The following is a 20,041-nucleotide window of genomic DNA, read 5'->3' on the forward strand; positions in this document are numbered from 1 at the left end:
AGATTAAAATTACTGGATTAGAATAAATTGTTCCACTCTGCTACTCAAGAGATAAGATACATGAAAGGAAGGTCAAATACGTGAGAAAACAAACTGCATGTTCTTTTCACATCTGTGTACATATAACTGTGTAACCCTCCTCGGGCTAATAGATTTTCCTTTTTGATGAGCGGCTGTTTTCAGAAATTTTATCAGGACAAAAGTCATACAGAAAGGAACTACCATTCATTGTTGGAACCCTTATATGTCATCTAACATGAATTCTGAAGACAGTGGGACTCAAGTAATAGCAAGCATACCTTAAATGTTAACTATGTGCCTCTCAACTGTGCTTAGTACTAAGCACGTATTATCTCAATTAAACCTCATGTAGGGAGTTCCCATCATGGCGCAGTGGTTAATGAATCGCGACTAGGAACCATGAGGTTTTGGGTTTGGTCCCCGGCCTCACTCAGTGGGTTAAAGATCCAGCATTGCCATGAGCTGTGGTGTAGGTTGCAGACACAGCTCGGATCCCATATTGCTGTGGCTCTGGCATAGGCGGTGGGTGGTTACAGCTCCGATTAGACCCCTAGCCTGGGAACTTCTATGTGCCATGGGTACAGCCCTATAAAGACAAAAAAAAAAAAAAAAAAAAAAAAACCTCATGTAGTAGGTACTAATTGTTAGTTCATTTGCACAGATAAAGAAACCAAAGGTTTTGAGGTTAAGTAGCTTCACCAAGGTCAGCAGACACAGTATTAGACCCAAGGTGACTTTACCCAGAGCCAAAGCTCTTAACTGCTACCCACTCCTCTTTAGAATACAGGACCAGAGTCAGCAGTCCATTTAGTTGGTGCTGTTACTGCTATATAGAACAGATCTAAGAATAACCTTCCTATACCCAGAAAGAGATCACAGAAATACTCAAGCTGGAGAATAAAAATGAAAAGGAAGTTCAGTGTGATGCATGATAATTATTTCAGTTTCATTCCAAGAGATGCATTTTAGCAAGGATAGAACATTTCTTTTAAAAGGAAAATAAAAACAACAGATAAAGCCTACTTTTTTATCAGATAAAGAAAGTTCACTGTAGATAATTTTTTTAAAACTTTCCACAACAAATGGAAGACAACAAAACCAAACTTTCCACAACAGAAGGAAAAAAAGGGGGGGGGGAGGAAGGAAAAAGGCGGGGGGAAGAGACTTTGCACAGCAAGGACTCTGGATTTCATATAATATTTCTACTTACTTTGTAGCAGCACTGCCCATGCTTACATAACTGATTTGATACCAGGATTCTTCACCTAAAATGGAAAGTGGATATTCATTTAAATAGACAAATGAAATTTACTCTCTGGAGTATACACACAAATAATAGATTTTAAATTATTAACAATTTTTAATAAAATGCATCAGGAGAAATGGGCAGAGAGGGTATATATTTATTAAATAGAAATTTTAAAACAAGAAAGTGTATCATATATATTTATCATTTCTAAAATTTCTCACTTCTCATTTCTACATAACTTAAAAATACCAAGTATTTTAAAAATTTGTTGAACAAACAAGTATTAGAAAGTTTGAATTCTATTTTGCATCCTCATTTTCTAATATAAATTTGAGAAAAATTGCTGTTGACTTCTGGAAATTATTTTTGCAAAGTGGGAAATATATTGTTATTTCTTTTAGTATAAAAACTTATGAAAAAATTTATAATATGTAAAACATTGAAACTGCGTGTTTCCCCCAATTTTTCCCTTAGTCTGCTTCTATAATATGCCCCCAAAATGTAAACTTCCCCCCCCCCAAAAAAAAAATCAGTCAAGCATCTAGATCAGGTGGTCTAAAAGTATGGTACCCAGAATCCAAGGAGTCCTTGAAACACTTTCGGGGAGTCTATGAGGTCAGAATTATTTCCATAACAATACTATGATGTTCGTGTCTTTTCCATGGTGTTGGCCTTTGCACTGATGGTGCACAGCAATAGCAGAAGAAATGGTTAATGCTTCAGCACAAATCAAGGTAAGGGCCCCCAATGGGCTTATAAAGTACTTGCAATAAAAAAGTATTTTATTATTTATTAGTAGTAAATGATAATAGTAATATGAATGGCAATTTTACTCAATGATGTTCTTCATGAAGCAACAGAAATATTTATTTTTTAAATTCAAGCCTTAAGTAGTTTTTAATATTCTCTGTGAAGAAATGGGACAGATATATAAAATACTTCTTTTTCATTTTTTTGTTGAGAGATGACTGACATATAATATATTTGTTTCAAGAGTAGAGCAACATAATGATTCAAATTCTTTTTTTTTTTTTTTTTTTTTTTTTGTCTTTGTAGGGCTACACCAGTGGCATATGGAGGCTCCCAGGCTAGGGGTCGAATCAAAGCTGTAGCTGCTGGCAAAAGCCATAACCACAGCAACTCGGGATCCGAGCCATGTCTGAAACCTACACCATAGCTCCCGGCAACGTGGGATCCTTAACCCACTGAGCAAGGCCAGGGATCAAACCTGCATTCTCATGGATACTAGTCAGATTCATTTCTGCTGAGCCAAGACGGGGACTCCTCAATATTTTTATATACTCGTAAACAAGCAGCACAATGAGTCTTAACATCCATCACCACACAGAGCTACAATCTTTTTTTTTTTTTGTCTTGAGAACTTTTAAGATCCCTCTTGCAACATTGATAGACTTAAGAGATTATCATACTAAGTGAGGTAAGTCAGAAAGAGAAAGACAAATACCACATGATATGACTTATATGTGGAATCTAAAATACAACACAAATGAGCATATTTATAAAACACAAACAGACTCACAGACAAAGAGAACAACAGCCTTATGGCTGCAAGAGGGAGGGGAGTAGAGGAGGGATGGATGGGGAGTTTGGGATTAGCAGATGCAAACTGTAGGATGGGTAAACAACAAGGTTTTACTGCCTAGTACAGAAAACTATATTCAGTATTCGGAGATAACTATAATGGAAAGTAATATGAAAAAGAATATATATGCATAACTGAATCACTTTGCCATACAGTAGAAATTAACACGATGTGAATCAACTAAACGTCAATAAAATTTTTTTAAAAAAGATCCACTCTCTTACCAACTTTTCAAGCACTACTACTCCATATGAATAAAGTACAATGTTAATCTCAAGGAAAAGCAACCAGGCCATTGTTTGAGTTGTGATCTAAAAGACCTGCTCTTTTAGTGGAAAATTACTTTTACTTGAAAGACCAACTGACGGTCCTGATTGTGATTGTTCAGACTTGGGTATTTGGTAGATAGTTTCTCAAAAATGAAAATATAAACCTATAACTTTAAGGAAAACAATGATAGTACCTGTTGCCAATGACTGCTTTTGAGCTTTCAACAAAAATTAGCAGTTTGAAAAACTTACACCCAACACTGAGGTTGACAGTTTCAAAATACCGAAAAGCTTTTCTGATGGGATCTGTGGTGATATCAATGAATGTGATTTCATCATATTGTATAATAAAATGTATTAACATTTGGAAAATACGCATAGCTCACTGAACCAATATTTTCCAAATAACCAATGCGTGATGTTATAAAACCAAACATGATTAAACGACTCTGTCCCATTGCAAGATAGACAAAAGGATTCAAATGCAACAGTGCACAAAAAAATTCATTAATACAGCTTCAAGATTCCACATTGCAACTAACCTTTAAGAACTACCACTTGCTTACTTGTGGTGTAATATCGAAAAAGATTACTCATAATGACCTTTTTAAGGCTGTTAAAACAGTCTTTCCAAACTACATATCTGCACATGCTTCAACCAAAATAACATATTGCAACAGATTGAATTCAGCAGCAGATACAAAAACCCAGCCATCATGCACTAAGTACAAGAAGTTTCAAAAATGTGAAACAATCTCACTCTTCTCAATTGCTTTTTCTATTTTAAAAAAGACGAACATTTTCAGTAAAAAATATTATTTACATTAACATGCAACTGGTTTATTATTTTAGAATCTTAAATGAATCCAGTTTCTCAGCTTTGATTTCTAAATGGTAATACTGATAAAGCCATATAAGCAAAGACTTTTTAAATTTCAATAACTTTTAGAAGAGTAAAATAGGCCTGAGACCAGAAAGTTTGAAACTGCTGATCTAGATGTCACCAAATATTCACATATTTAAATATAAAATATTCATAAAATTAAATATTCACTCCAGATACATCAAGGGGCCACATGTGAAATTTGAACACTCCCTTCACTGTTTCCTGATAGCGTTCCTTCCAAGCCAAGAGGATCTCTTGCTGTGATCCTCCTCTAAAGGCACAATTACAACTGTTAGGACTGCAAAGATGCTTCATAACATCAACTCAACCTCCTCTACCAGGCAAAATGAGAAATAGGAGGAAATTTGGGAGGTAGAATGAAGAAAATGAGCAATGAAACATACAAGCCCAAAGAGTTGGTCTCTCAAATAACTTGGTTCACACAAATTCTCCTTAAAATTATTTACGGATACACATAAAATAGAATAAACTTGTAATCTAGTAACACTGAAAAAGGAAGGAAGCAGGGCGCTTCCCCCCACAGACTGTCCCTTGCTCCCTGAGGACAGTGGCCACCGGGAGATGACCGATCCCATAGGACTCGGCCAGTTCCCTCAGTTCGTGCTCAGGCCCTCCCCAGCTTCAGAGGATGGCCTTCTGTGCTGCAAAGCTGATGAACGTCGCACCTAAAGCTGCAGCAGGCAGAGCTCCAGAATTAGGCCACAGCGATTATTCAGGGTTGTTTCTGGACATTCTTTCAAAACAGACAACTTGGAAAATGAGTCTTACTACAAGCCAAAAAATATTTCTAAAGTAATCATTCCAGACCTTTGCCATGACACGTATATTTCCCCCTCTTAGGTAAATAGATGTGCACCAACAGCACAGCTGCAAAGTAATCTCGGTCAAAATAATCCATATTCACCTGAAATAGATAATTGAGACAGGAGGGAATTGTTCTGGGAGTTTTGTTTGTTGGGGGGAACTAGGCTTGGGGGAATAACTTGAAATATCTGGCAAGTGGCTTCATTCTCTAATTTACTTTCTGCCTGCTCAAACTGTAATGACAATGCTGTCCTTTCTACCCAGATGATCAATGAAAGGGAAATTATTTAAATTTTCTGAGATTTGGGGGAGAGATGTAAAAAAATAGGGTGACAGACGAAAAGAAGTCTCAAAATGTCCCCTGAGCTGATCTGAGAAGCAGCACTTTTTTTTCACTTATTAATCGTTAAGGCCGTTTATCTTAAATGAAATACAACATGTTTCCTCTCTCTTTCCCTCCCATTAAGTTATATAACTGTCCAACTGAACTTTTTGATGGATAGGTGTTTGGGGCTATCGCAAACAGCAAAACTGTTCAGTCTTATGACCCAATTCAGTTACCAGGGGAGCTCTAAGCTCCAAACTGACTGCGGCATTGCATCTATTATTAAAAAGGATTTTTCTAAAAACAGATTCCATTGTTAGAAGCTTTATGACCAGAAGCTAAAATCAAAGATAGAAACATTCTGGATCATGGGGTGCAAACATAATTAAATACTAACTTAATTTATATTAAAAATGTACCAGCTGGTTCTGAAGACCATGACAAGTTGTATAAGAAGAAGTAAAATAAGCAAGATTAGAAAATGTACCTCCAAGTAATTAAAGCTATTTTATATCTGTTTACATTGTTCAAAAACTATGCTTGGGGGGAAAAAAAGGAAAGGATTATGTACACAAAATGTTGAACTTTTTTTTCATTAGAATGGTGGCCATTTGTATTTTAATCTTTTCTCTGTTTTTCAAGGATTTTTTTAAATTGTTAGTACTAGCTTCAAATTCAAATGAAGTAAATGCAATAAGTCTGAAAAAATATGCATTTGGAACAAGAGTGATTGAGATTAGGTGCGCTTTAAGATTCAGACATTTCTAGATATGTCCAGAGGCTAGAGCAGACCTACCACAGCAGGATTTGCATGAGCCACACAAGAACAAATGGAAAATAACTGATCCTAAAGGAAGAGTTGCTCAGGAATGCAAACTTGACCCAATCTGGATGCCATCATTCAGAAGGAAAAGGAATTATTAGCAATAGAACACAATACTGGGGTCAAAGACTGCCCTCTAGCAATGAACTCATGATTGGGTTCCAGGAAAAAGGAAATTCAGGAGATGCAGAAATACATAAATCTCCACAAAAAAAAAAAAAAAAAAAAAAAAAAGCCGAAACAAAACAAACCAAAAAACTCTAAGAGCACAGAGCAGCATCATAGGGCCTTTGACCTCGGATCAGGAGAGGCTTCTCCCCTATTAAAGAGATGATCCTATGTGGTCTGTGTGAACAAAAGCCATCTGTCATATACCATTACTCCTCAGGTGCCAATGACTAACATGAAAGGGCAGCCCCAGCCCAGCCTGACCTCAGCGGATGTGAACAGAGACCACAGCAGCAGACCATGGGAAAGAAATTCTCTGTACCTCATTGAAGCCCTGGACCCAGAAGAGACGACCACAAGATCCTGCCCTGTTAGAAATCAGCCTGGCATTGGATCAGTGGAATACCTTCAGTCTGGTAAGGTGCAGCGGCTCCAGGCATCAGTGGGAAATGTCAGGGACGGGGGTGAAAAGGAAACCGTTTCTTGGCATCTGTTCTTCTTCCGAATTCTTGGATCATCTTGAAGATCACTACCCTGAACTTCTTGGGTAGATGACTTTTTTCGGAGTTTTTATCTTACTCGTTGAGTTTCTCTGCCGCTTCATTCTACCTAAGTTACCGTTTTTACTGTTATGTATCTGGTAGGTTGGTGACCTCTCCCGACCTTGGAGAAGCGGCCTTTTGCAGACTTCCTATGAGCCCCGGCAGCGTACTCCCCTCTCATTAGCGGAGTTACGTGCGCCAGGGATGCCCGCCTTGAAGGCTGCCTCCTGCAGGTGGTCTGGTAAGCTTGGTTGGCCCCTATTGGTTATGGGGCCCTGCCTTGACTGGAAGCTGCCCAAAGCTGGTTGGCAGTACCAGGTCAGGAAGTGGCTAGCCGCTGAACCTCAGTGAGTCTCAGTTCTTAAGCTGGATCCTTGGTGGGCAGGGTCAGAGTCCAAAAGACCCCGGGGCTGTTGCCTGCCCACAGGGGAGTGAAGCCAGGTCCTGGGGACTGTGCCAGCCTACTGGCAGGCAGAGTCTGGTTCCGGAGTTTGGTTGCAGGACCCAGAGGTTCCAGAGCTGGCGTCAACCACTGGGGAGGGAAGGTTCGTTCCTGACATATTTAGGCTCAGGGTCCAGGGTGTCCCAAAGCTTGTATTGGCCTGCCCAGCTGGTCCCAGAGCGGGTCCGAAGGCTGCAGGACTGTGGTTTGCTCGCGTCCGGTGGGTGAGGCTTGCGCAGAAGCGGGAAGCAGTTTCCGGCAGGCTGCACGGGCCGCAGGGGATTCTGGGGCCGCTGCTTGCACGCTGGTGGGTGGAGCCAAGTCCTGGGCTGTCTGGAAGGCGAGGCCGGAGGCAGCAGTGGGCTTGGGACGGCTTTAGGCCTGCATCCCAACGCTTGGCCGGAGGCATCCCTGCACTGGTGGGTGAGACCAGGTCTTAGCGCTAATCAGCCAGAAGGAGGACCCCACCATGCCTCTGGCCAGCGCCCACGCAGTAGAACAAGCTCCCCAAAACAGCTGCCACCAGTGTCTGCGTCCCCAGCGTGAGCCACCGCCAGCCCCTGCTTCTCTAGGAGACTGTCCAAGACCAGCAGGTAGGTCTGTCCTATCAAATTATGCTTTTGTCCTGGCTTCTGGTGCATGTGAGATTTTGTGTATGTGCCCTTTAAGAGTGCAGTCTCTGTTCCTAAGCATAGGACAGCCCAAAGTAAGCCCCACTGGTCCTCAAAGCCAAGTGCTCTGCGGACCCATCTTCCTTGTGCAGGACCCCAGGCTAGGGAGCCTGATGTGGGGCTCAAAACTCTCTCTCCTGCAGTGAAATTATTCTCCAGTTTGTGGGTCGCCCACTGGGGAATGTGGGACTTGACTATATGGAGAATCCACCCCACCTACCCATCTCCTTGCGGTTCCTTCTTTATGTCTTTAATTGTAGAAGATCTTTTTTGGTGAGTTTCAGACTTTTTTGTTTATGGTTATTCCGCAGATAGTTGTGATTTTGATGTGTCGGTGAGAAGGGTTGAGCACAAGGCTTTTCTACTCTGCCGTCTTGGCCCATCTCCTGTAAGGGAAACCTTTTCTCTTCTCTACTCCCCATCACTCTGAAACAGATAATAACACCTCTGACTTGAACCTAGCCAGAACCTAGACTGGGGCTTAAACCCACATGCCAGAGCTTGAATCCAGCCAGAACCCAGATTGGGATTTGAGCCCACAGTTTTTTAATTAGAATCACTCAACTAGTGTCTGGACTTACTGAGGTTCAGGTCCTTTGTGTCTTGGCAAAGGTAGAATTCAGCAAGAGACAAAGCGATAGGCAAGAAATAGATTTATTAAGATAGGATGCTTTCAAAAGATACAAGCTGGCAGGCAAAGAAGCTGCCCTGAGCATTAGGTGGGTTACATTTATTATAATCCAGAGGAAACTGGGGAGGGGGAAAAGACCGCCTCCTTCTTCATTCTTTGGGTAGATGTCAGGGTTAATATCACTAGCTCTTCCTTTGTATTGGGTAAGAGAGTACTTGACCCTATGAGGTCAAACTAGGACTGTTCTGGTGCTTATTCAAATCAGCAGAAGGGCGGTAATATATGCTAAAATATGTTGAATCATCGCAGGTTTCCATATAATAAGGGCCTCCTACTTTGGAATGTCATCTTTCCCTTCCATTCCTCTCCTTGGTCCTAAGGATCATTATCTTGCTGAACTTGAATGCAGGCCTTATTTTCTGTTTCATTTAATGACCTGAGGCATATCTCATGCTTTCATTTATGGTTTTATAGTTAAGCAAGCCTGCTTCATTCTGATGGCTTTCTTCAGCCATTATTAACTTACAGGGGTCTCCCAAAATTCCCTAGGTTTCCCTCTTTATGGTCCCCTACTGGGTCTTCTACAACTACGTGTATAGCTATCCTCCTCCATCCGTATCAATTCTATGCTACACACGCAAATATGCATGCACACATGCACATGCACACACATAATCCATTCATTCTACAGTTTTTAAATACCTACTAGTAAGAAGGGCTATGCTAGGTTCTCCAGCAGCAGTGAGGAAAGCAGATATGACTTCATGCTGCTCAGCAACTGTGTTACCTTGTCTGCTTGCTCCCTGACCACCACAGATGGCCTAGGAGTGGGGCTGTGACTCAAGTTGAGCCGATCACCCTATTATTCCTCTCTCACCACAGTTGACTGATCCAGAGGAAAACCCACACTGAGCCAACAAAGCCCTTGCCTGGAAGTTCTGGAATTGGAAGAGTTGTCAGTCTCTTTGGGGTGCCTGGATTACAAAACACAAAGATTAGAAACTATCAGCATGTGGCTTGGCAAAGAATAGAAAGCTAGTCTGAAGACAAGAATAAAGCAAAGGCAAAAATGTTGAAAGGGAGAAGGAGATTCTTGGCAGGGTTGGGTTCCCAGACTCCCTTTGCTCCTGAGATGGCTGCAATCCTGCCATTGGATCTCATCAGCCAATCAAAGTAAAATTAAACTGGGTTTCTGTCACTGGCAACCAAAAGAATCCCAGCATATTGACACACAAACTATAAAGGGTGGCTGCAGTTGAAAGGCACTTTCACAAGACTTGAGAACCAAAGGAACAGGCACTGAAGGAAGTTAAAAGTAAGAGCAAAAAAAAGAAATGTGAATGCCTAAAGGGGGTGTATTTGTGAACTTAGGCAAAGCATACCTCAGATGTTTTCAGAAACAGTGGGATGAGGGGAGATTCTGCAAAGACCAGATCTAGTGAAATAACTTGTTACTGTTGCCAATATGTACTATTTAGCTCCTCACTCATTGGCCTGAAGAATCAGAGATTACAGAGGTAGGAAACCTAGGGGCATTGCTTTATACAAGTTGTGAAATTTCTGTTTTTTACTTATTAAAAAGCAAGGCAGTTTTATTCTAAAGACTCTTTACCAAAGAGTTATTCAGAAAGGCATTGTATTTTTCTAACCAAAATGTTGAGTCAACTAGTTACAGCCTCACCCTCCCTGGGTCCTTCTAAGGGACATCTCTCTTCAGTTTAATTCTCTTGTCACTTTTCATTTCCAACTAAGGGTCGCAGTTTGATGAAGGCTGGTGGCTAGAAGCTCTTGGAAATGGTCACAAACCCACAACCACAATAGTGTCTGTATCAGACAATCAAAGGTTCTTTCTCTCCATTTCCAGTTTAATGTTTTCCCATCTGCTAGACCTCTAAACCAGATCCAGCTGCTTTTCTTGACACCTGTCATGCTTATTTAGAACCTGTTTTTACCAGAATCAACACAATAAAAATACCAGATCTGGCTTCCACAGGCTTTTCAGAGAAGACAATAAACGAAACAGAGAAAGAGGGTGCCAGGCATACAAAGCAATATGAGTCAATTATCAGACTGTGTATACAGTGTTTTCTGGCAGCAAAAAGGTACAAGCAATTCTTTTACTAATTTTGGCTTGATTTCCCAGCCTTCTTTTTCATAGGAAAGTTCTATGAAATTAAAAGTAACTCCTATTTTTGTGTGAAAGCCAATGTTTACAATTAAGGAACACACAATGGATCTTGTCAGATAATGAAAAGTAAAGACATTGTTGCTTGTGTGTGTAAAGCGTAATTATTCATGTATACACACACACATTTTCCTTTCTCACATACAGCAAACAGCATGCTAATTTATATATGCTTGCTGTGCAGTTTCCTAGTGTCTTATATATTTGTTTCAACTTAACTCTTCATGTTCAACCAAAAAGAGGTTATTAATAGTTTGAGATTACAGTTCCATAGTCTTCAATTTTTGGTCAGAAATATAATGGTGGAAATAGGAATCAGATCCAAAGAAACATTTTCCACTTAATTTCTTTGTTGGAAGCAAAAAACAAACAAAAAACAAAAAACCCCACTGTTTTAAAACCACACAGAGTTTAGGTTTTAATGAGCAGAGTGCAAGTTTCAATACCTTGTCCATCCTAACAGAAATGCATCTGTTGGGAAAGTGATTAAAATCCAAAAAAGCCCAAGGGCTTCTGTGGTGTAAACACAGCTTGGGCTGCAGAGCTCTTGGCTCTGGGACTCAGCCAAACCTTCCAGAGTTCTGGCAGAAACCCCACTCAGTATCTCCCTCCAGACCAGAGGAAGAAGTAGTAAACAAACCCATCAATCACCAGCAACTGGGAAGTGCTGAGAGCCGTAAGTTTCAGCCACCAATATAGAAAGAAACTGATAAATTGCCATCCATCACTCCCGCTAAACATGCATACAGGTTCTCACTTAGCTGTGGCCTTGCTGAAAGTACGGAGTACAGAGCACAGAATTCAGCAATAAGAAGACAAAAAACTGAACCCACTTAGGGAAGGATGTCATTACCAGGCTTTGTTTTTTAATATAGCTTATGGTACTTTTCTTTTATTTTTGTACTTAAAATTCTTAATAAACATTCCTAGGATATTTACAATTCTGAGGCGATACAGTAGATTTCTATGACCTGAGATACCAGGATCAGTTGCTCATTCATTGATTTATTCATCCTTTTAAAAATATTTATCAAACACCTACTAAATTCCTGGCACTGTTTGTATTCTGAGGGAATATAAAAGAGTAAAAGACTAGAGACATGAAAGACATAGTCCCTGCTTTTAAAGCTTGTCATCTAAGTGCACTGATAGATTTTTGTCTATCAAAACATTTTAATAGAACTGTAAGATAAGGGATAGAATTGAGTAAAAAAGTAAAGAGCGCTTACAATAAATAAGTTCTGCCAGTGGCTAATAACTAGGTACTAGTGGCTATTAGTTTTGCAGTAATACTTTGGAGTTTTTTCTTACCTGAAACCCACTGAGGTTTTATTGAACGATTTTTAATAATGTTTTTCTGAGTCGGCTTCTGATGGGTAACAAGTAGTCATGGGTTCAAGGGTCTGTTTCTTGACAAGTACCGGGGTGTGGCTAACGTGTGCTAAGTTTCTGGTTAAATGTGAAAATTGGGAAAAGAGATGGGACTGATGAGAACAACAAGGCCTGCACCTGTGTGGGGATACATATAATCAAGGCACCAGATTCTAAGCCACAAAAACAGTAAACCTCTGCTTGGGCCACACATGAGAATCGCTCAGGAAGTCTGGTGTTTTTTTGAAAGCAAATCCCTAGGTTCAACCCCAGACCAATCCATTCACAATATCTGGAGGTGGGGCAGATTGTTTTTAAGCTCCTCAGGTCATTTATCAATATGAAGGTAAGTCTGCAAAACACCGCCACAGTGCGTGACCACAATCATTAAATCTCCCACATAATCTTTAACCACAAGCAATATAACCTCCTGATGTGTCACAAGTAATACACCAGGTAATTAACAAAGTTACGTTCCATATGCAAGATTATTGTCCGAAGTCCTATTAAAAGTTGAAAGACTCGTCAAAAGTTATTATCTCCTGTCCTTTTTTGAAATTGTGGCCCGTTTCTTGTCTCTTAAGGCACTATAGTTCTGACAGTAAAGCCATGTCACATAAGTAAGAGTGATCATCATTGACTTTCTCTTTCGGAGACACACACACAACTCATCTAAGAGTCACATCGTCGGGTAGCTAGTGCAGAGAGTTAGAAAAACAAATCGCATCACAGTCATACCCAGCTATAAATTGCTGCCATCAAAACACCTGCCTGATTTGACCTCAGTTATATTGGGGTACTACAGGAGCCTCAGTAACTAAGGCTCTGTATTGAGGTCACGAAATGGATTCTGATCTTTCCTGCCTAGAGAGACTAAGGATGAGAAAAAGTTAAGAGAAGTCACAAACTATCTTACACTTGCTCCTAACAGATTTCTCCAAGTGCTGATAATGAAGAGAATGACTATGCCTCATGCCCTTCTTGTTCCTTCTGTGGCTGCTGTGATTCCTGTCCTGGCAACACGTCCAGTTAGCCAGGTCAGTGAAACGTACACAAGTTCAGGCCTGATTCCCCCATGACTGTGGTTTAATGAACCCTGGGTGTGACTCAGGAGTCTGTATTTTTAATGAGGACCTCCAGGAAATTCCACTGCAGCCATTCTGGGAAATCTCTCATAGAAACATTATCTGGAAAAAACACACAACAAAAACCACACACACAAGAAAACAAGGCTTTCAATTTATTAACATGTTACCTGGAATACCTTTTAAATGGGCTATCACACTTACAAGCAAAAGGTGGTCTCTTTGTAATAATGAGGTCAATTACCTGCTGGTTTCTTAGCTTTATTTTGTATTTGTAGCACTTTTCACAAACCGACATTATTTTATGGATCTATTTGCTAATTGTTAAAATATGTGTTCTCCGTAATAAAACACTCCACAAGGGTTCACTGACCTATATCCCCAGATCTTAGGACAGTACTTAACACCCAAAAGTTACCCAGCAAATAATGAGTGACTGAGTAAATAGATGAACAAATGAGGGAACATTTAAGAAGTGCTCAAAAAAGTTGACAGATTGGTAAGGAAGAGAACCTACCTAACAAAGCAGGGGCAAGAAATCTTCCCCAGGTCTTTAATTGAATCCGAGGGCTTTGTTTTTGTTTTTTAGTTGTATTCCTGATATACAGGTGAATTACTAAACCAATCAGCAGGTTCCCCAACTTAAATTGATTTTGTAAAACTCAGTTAAGCAAGCTTCAATGTTCAGAAAGTTTGAGTTTATACAAGGCTTCTCATTAAATAAATAGTATCAGTAACTGTATCTCAGAATCTGCTCACATTGCTATATCTGATGATCAAACTTGGACCTTTCCATACAGATATATTACACTTGAGTTTTGTCAAGGTAATACATTTATAATAAGATTTAAATAGGATAAAAATCCCGAGTTGGCCTCTTCTGATTTTTATTTCTTTTATTGCTTTATTAACCTGACCTAGGATTATTAGCTGCTTAGTTGCCTTTTTCAAGAAAGATATTAAGATGCGTGACACGTTTGTCCACGAAAGTGAGGAGTTGGTTTTAGATTATCAGCAGCTGACTTAAAGTTGATGACACGAGAATATACGCCATGATTTTATGCATGTGAGGTCGTTTTAAAAGATCATCGTATTGGACATGTCACCAACCAAGTATGAATGCACTTCAGTCTTTTATTGTTTGCAGCTGCCTGACATTCTCCATCTAGCCGTGAGTGCAGATGGGCCTTGGTTGGCAATATTAAAATGAAGGAGAAATGACACTGTTGGTTCCAGTGTAGAATAACTGTTGTGAAAATGATTTTAAAAGAGGAGTTCAGCTATAGTATGATTCATGGCCAGTAGGTAAATTGCCCCCAGACTTCTACACACACAGTCATGCAATACCAGGATCCATTCATAAATGAGCTTAGCAAAGAACATTCTACTCAGATCAACCCTTTAGGGCTACCATATACTTACCTACTAGCAACTTGACATAAGGCCCCCATCCCTGCCCATCCAGGCTCCTTGTACACAAATATTATTTGACCTCAACAAAAGCAAACAAGGAGGGCTCACAGGGACAGTCTTTTCCCTCACCCCCACAGCTGGCAAGGCCTCAGGAGAAGACTCTTATTCAAGGGGCTTACTTCAAGGAAAATAGCTGATCTAAAGAACTGCAGCTATTAATGTTTCTGTGTAGGTTAGCCACTGCTCCACCACTGCTCCCATGGAACAGTTTGATCTGAATTTGGCAAATCAGGAATGAAACAGGAGATATCACTCTGAATAAAAGTTAATAAAAGGCACAAAGGTAGAGTGGTCTATTGTAAAAGAAACAAGGAGCATGATATTTAAATAAAATAAGCACCACTTTAATTGGAGCAAAGAATGCTTTTAAATTATAAAAATTTACAGTCAACAAAGAGGATCCAACAATGTCTATATGGCAATTTAAAAAATAAATTATGCATGTCATCATTCAACAGATATCTGTTGACCACCTGGAGTCTGCTAAGCATTACTCATTAGAGATAGGTCAGTGAATAGGCTGATGCTCACATAACAAAGATATTTCTCACAATCATAGAATTTATTACATTTCAGCATGGAATAAAAGCTAATAAAGAAATGTACACTAAAAAAAAAAAGGGGGGGAGTTCCCGTTGTGGCCCAGTGGTTAACGAATCCGACTAGGAACCATGAGGTTGCAGGTTCAGTCCCTGGCCTTGCTCAGTGGGTTAATGATCCAGCGTTGCCGTGAGCTGTGGTGTAGGTTGCAGACATGGCTCGGATCCCGTGTTTTGCTGTGGCTCTGGCGGAGGCCGGTGGCTACAGCTCCGATTCGACCCCTAGCCTGGGAACCTGCATATGCCGAGGGAGCGGCCCAAAGAAATAGCAAAAAGGCAAAAAGGCAAAAAAAAGAAATGTACACTATAATAAAGTCAAGCAGAATAAGAGACTAGAGAAGGGCACCAAAGACCATTTAGGATCTAACCCCTAGTAAACATCTAGGAAGCAGTTAAGACTGTATATAAGGAGTTCCTGTCGGGGCGCTGCGGAAATGAATCTGACTAGGAACCATGAGGTTATGGGTTCAATCCCTGGCCTCGCTCCATGGGTTAAGGATCCCATGTTGCTGTGAGCTCTGTTGTAGGTCGGCAGATGTGGCTTGGATCTGATGTTGCTGTGGCTATGGTGTAGGCCGGCGGCTGTAGCTCCCTCCGATTGGACCCCTAGCCTTGGAACCTCCATATGCTACAGGTGTGGCCCTAGAAAGCTATATATATATATATATTTCCCCTAGATCTTTCAAATAGATGAATAGTTGAGGTAGAGTCACAGAGATGGAAAGACTAAGAGAGCAGCAGATGTGAACAGAAAAATCAAGAGTTCTGTTTGAAATGCTTATGAGACAACTAAAGGGTAGAAAGTTGGATTTATAAGCCTACAGCTGGAGGGAGAAGCCAAGACTGGAGACACAGATTGAGAAATTGTCAGTGTATAAAGCATCAAAATACACTTGGTTGAGAAAAATCAGGAAAAAATATTGTGTACAGAGATAAGAAATAGTCCTAAGCTCTGGGGCTCTCTAACATCTGGGCAAGAAAAAGATGAGGGGAGCTCTGGAGGGGGACAGATAGGAACAGAGAGGGAGGTATCCTGGGAGCTAAGTGAAGTGTTCAGGGAAGGAAGAACATGTTGTATTAAAACGCTGCCAGGTAGTTGAAGATGGGGACTAGGGACTGATTGCTAGTTTTGGCAACGTGGAGGTTATCAGTAATTCCAAAAGGGGTCTGGTAAACTGGAAGAACAGAGCCTGGGAGGAGTGTGTTCAAGAGGGAAGGTAGAGCGAGAATGTGACATGATGGGTATTTCAGGAAAGGAGAGAAACAGTTCAGTAGCTGGTGGGGAGCGGGGAGGATATGGGATCTGAGAAAGGTTTGTATTTTATGGGAATTTCAAAGTCTCTTTATATGCTGATGGGAATGATCCAGGAGAAAGGGAAAGTCTAGTGGTGCTAGAGGGAAGGAAAGAGAAAGAATAATGGCTGGAATGGAGCAAGCAAATCTTTGAGTAGAAAAGTAGACAAAGGATGGAATACAAAAAAAAAAAAAAAAAAAAAAAAAAGGTTTGGTCCTGAAAAAAGCAGGGATCCATCACGGTAAGAGAAGAGACAGAAGGATATATAGGTACAGTGCAGGTGAGTACGTAGATCTGATGCTGAGAAGAGCTGGGCAGTAACTTCTGAGAGCTTCTCTTTCTCCATGAAATAAAAGTGCTGTTATTTGCTGAGAATGAGGAAGTGGCAAGGAAAAATGACGATACTGCACAGGGGAAACACCAAAAAGGAATTGCAAAATAGTTTCCTAGAAGAGTGGGGAAGGTACTAAAAGTGAGAGTGTTCCTTTTGTGGTCACAAATGACAATGAAACCAGCCAACCTGCTGTCATTTCTCCAGCAGTATTTTGGTGCTCATGAGTGAGCATGGAGTAGGTAGAGGTGGATGTAAGCAGTGCTGGAGTTTTAAAGCAGCATGTAATCTTGGGAGACTGGAACAGAGGCATCAAGAGTTTACACAAAGGAATGACTGCAGTGAGGACTACAGAGTTTAAGCTGGATAAGTAGGAAAAAAATAAAACACGGAAGGGATGATGGGCAATGAGTGGTGGGATTAACGGGTTGGACCTGGTAGCCAAAAAGCTGTGAAAGCATAAGATGGGCTGAAAAGATGGAAAAGGTGAAGAACAGAATGTGGCATGCTTGAAAGTGAAACTGTTCCAGTTATTGGTAGTGACAGCTTTTTAAAATTACTGATCATGGCACAATCTAGGTGAGAGGGTGGCTGAGGAAAGGCGAAATAAAAAATCATTGATAGTAGGAAAAATAGGTGTTGAATGGTTCATCCAGAGAATGCTGAAATCAATATGAAAAAGGACCAGAACAGTGAATAGTGTTGCAATCTTCAATAAAGGAGAAGGATTGAATAGAATAGTATTGATAACTAATATTGACAACAGTCATGAGCCTAGTGAAGGACTTTAATAGGTCTCTTTCATAACTTAATAAATCAAATAGAGAAAACATAACTAAAGCTTTAAAGAAATGTAATGCACAATGAGTAAACCTACTTTGGTAGAAATATCTAGACCTATGTACCATTTCAACCAAGAATATATATTGTTCTCTTGAATCTTTTAAATGATTATAACTGAATCATGTACTTAACTGCAAAGATATTATTTTAAAAATTCCATGAATGATGGAAATCATCATCAAATCATATCACTTTTAGAAAAAATGTAATGAAATTACAAGGACGGTGAGGAAATTTGTCAGAATATTCATAGTTGGGTTGAAAGCAGATGTTTCATCTTATAGTTGACATTATTTACCTTCTCTGTTCCACTATAAAGTTGAGCATTTTCTTTTTTTTTTTTTCTTTCTAGGGCTGCACCTGCAGCATAAGGAAGTTTGCTGACTAGGGATCAAATCACAGCTGCAGCTGCTGGTCTACACCACAGCCACAGCAACACCAGATTCAAGTCACATCTTGCAGCTCGCAGCAGTGTCTGGTCCTTAACACCATGAGTGAGGCCAGAAACAGAACCCGCATCCTTACAGAGACTACCTTGGGTTCTTAACCTGCTGAGCCACACCGGAAACTTCTAAAGTTGAACTTTTTATAGTCCCCAAAATAATCTACTATTCATGATAATTTATAATAGAAATTATGGGAGTTCCCATTGTGGTTCAGTCAGTTAAGAACCCAAGGCAATCTCCATAAGGATGCAGGTTCAATCCCTAGCATTGCTCAGTGGGTTAAGGATTGGGCATTGCTGCAGGCTATAGTGTGGCTGGCAAACGTGACTCAAATCTGATGATGCTGTGATTGTGGTATAGGCTGGCAGCTGCAGCTCCGATTTGACCCCTAGCCTGGGAACTTCCATATGCTGCAGGTGCAGCCCTAAAATAAATATATACATATATATATAAATAATTTTTCAAAATACCCTTCATTTTTCTCTTTTTCTTTTTTTTTTCCATGGCTATTCCTATGGCATATGGAAATTCCTGGGCCAGGGATTGAATCCCACCTGAAGCTGTGACCTACACCACAGCTGCAGCAATGCCAGATCCTTTAACCCACTGCACCAGGCTAGGGATTGAACCTTTACCTCCTCAGCGACCTGAGCCACTGTAGTCAGGTTCTTAACCCACTATACCACAGTGGGAACTCCAAAATATCCTTCTTATTGGCCTTCTTAGAGACTTTAGGGAAGCTTGTGCTATTTAAATTCAGAGGGATTGTTGTGACAGCCTAGATCTGCTATGACTGGTCCAAAGATTCACTGGCACCAAGACCCAAGCATACCTTACTTTCAATCCATTATAATACATCTCTGTGATCCTATATGCAAATTAAAACATAGATTTTTTTATTAATTTTCATTTCTACTTCAGACCATATAATATCCAAGTTAGGGTAATAAACATTCACATAATAAACACGCATGTGTAAAGTATGCCCATAACACCAAATGGTCAAGACTATTTAAGAAATAATGTTTTCTCTCCTCAAAATTTACTTAATAAATATTTCCATCACATAACTTATAGGCTAGATAATACACATTTTACCCATATTAACTTATTTACTCCTTAAAACAACTCTAGCTATGTACTGTCATTATCATCCCTGCTTCACAGATGAGGAAGCTGAGGAAAAAAAACGGTAACACGCCGTGTAAATAGTAGAGCTGGGATTCAAACCCTGGCAGTCTGGCTCCAGGTTTTACGCTCACATCCATTACGTCACATTGCCCTGTCCCCTTTACTCAAAATTTTCTCTATTCTTTGAAACTATTTCTCTAAGCAAAGGTCTCATTTACTGTGTTGTAAACTTTCATTTTAAAGTTTAAAACATTTTCTCAGACTGCTCATTGGAAGAATCTATATAAACATGATGGAGTTTATATTTAAACCACACTTCACAATCAACCATGCTGAGATTCAAAGATATGAAAAGGGACCGTCCAAAGTCGTGTAACTAGCAGAAGGCACTTGGATTTTTTTTTTTTTTCCCACTGTACAGCAAGGGGATCAAGTTATCCTTACATGTATACATTACAATTACATTTTTTTCCCCACCCTTTGTTCTGTTGCAACATGAGTATCTAGACAAAGTTCTCAATGCTATTCAGCAGGATCTCCTTGTAAATCTAAGTTGTGTCTGATAAGCCCAAGCTCCCGATCCCTCCCGCTCCCTCCCCCTCCCATCAGGCAGCCACAAGTCTTTTCTCCAAGTCCATGATTTTCTTTTCTGAGGAGATGTTCATTTGTGCTGGATATTAGATTCCAGTTATAGCACTTGGATTTTTTTGAAGACATGAATCTTTATCAACCCATGTGATAAGTGCCCAGTTCTCCTTCCCCTTTATCTGAGGTAGGGAATGACCTAACTAGATGTCAGCTTTTCTCCGAACCAGTAGCTCCTCCCTA

General features: G+C 40.1%; 1 protein-coding gene and 1 long non-coding RNA gene across 5 annotated transcripts in view; one reads left to right on the forward strand and one right to left on the reverse strand.

The window, feature by feature from the left end:
* LOC146401031 (uncharacterized) overlaps nucleotides 1-7,396 on the reverse strand; it is a 244,697-nt gene extending 237,301 nt beyond the window's left edge. For all 3 annotated transcript variants that reach the window (XR_014813324.1, XR_014813325.1, XR_014813322.1), the window contains exons 1-2: nucleotides 6,576-7,396; nucleotides 1,232-1,286 (exon numbers count right to left, since the gene is read on the reverse strand). This is a non-coding gene — a long non-coding RNA (uncharacterized LOC146401031). The remainder of the gene's footprint in view (nucleotides 1-1,231; nucleotides 1,287-6,575) is intronic.
* Nucleotides 7,397-7,474: 78 nt separating this feature from the next.
* Nucleotides 7,475-20,041, forward strand: part of LOC146401033 (uncharacterized) — a 102,673-nt gene continuing 90,106 nt past the window's right edge. Inside the window, exon 1 of one of the 2 annotated variants that reach the window (XR_014813321.1) lies at nucleotides 7,475-7,746. The gene's annotated coding sequence lies outside the window, so the exon portion shown is untranslated. The remainder of the gene's footprint in view (nucleotides 7,747-20,041) is intronic. The other variant, XM_084973333.1, reaches the window with a different exon arrangement.

This window comes from Sus scrofa, chromosome 8 (genome assembly GCF_054392235.1).
Source record: "Sus scrofa isolate SSC_HxYL_T2T_F1_AM1 chromosome 8, Sscrofa_HxYL_maternal_Yorkshire_Landrace_v2.0, whole genome shotgun sequence".
Taxonomy (NCBI): Eukaryota; Metazoa; Chordata; class Mammalia; order Artiodactyla; family Suidae; genus Sus; species Sus scrofa.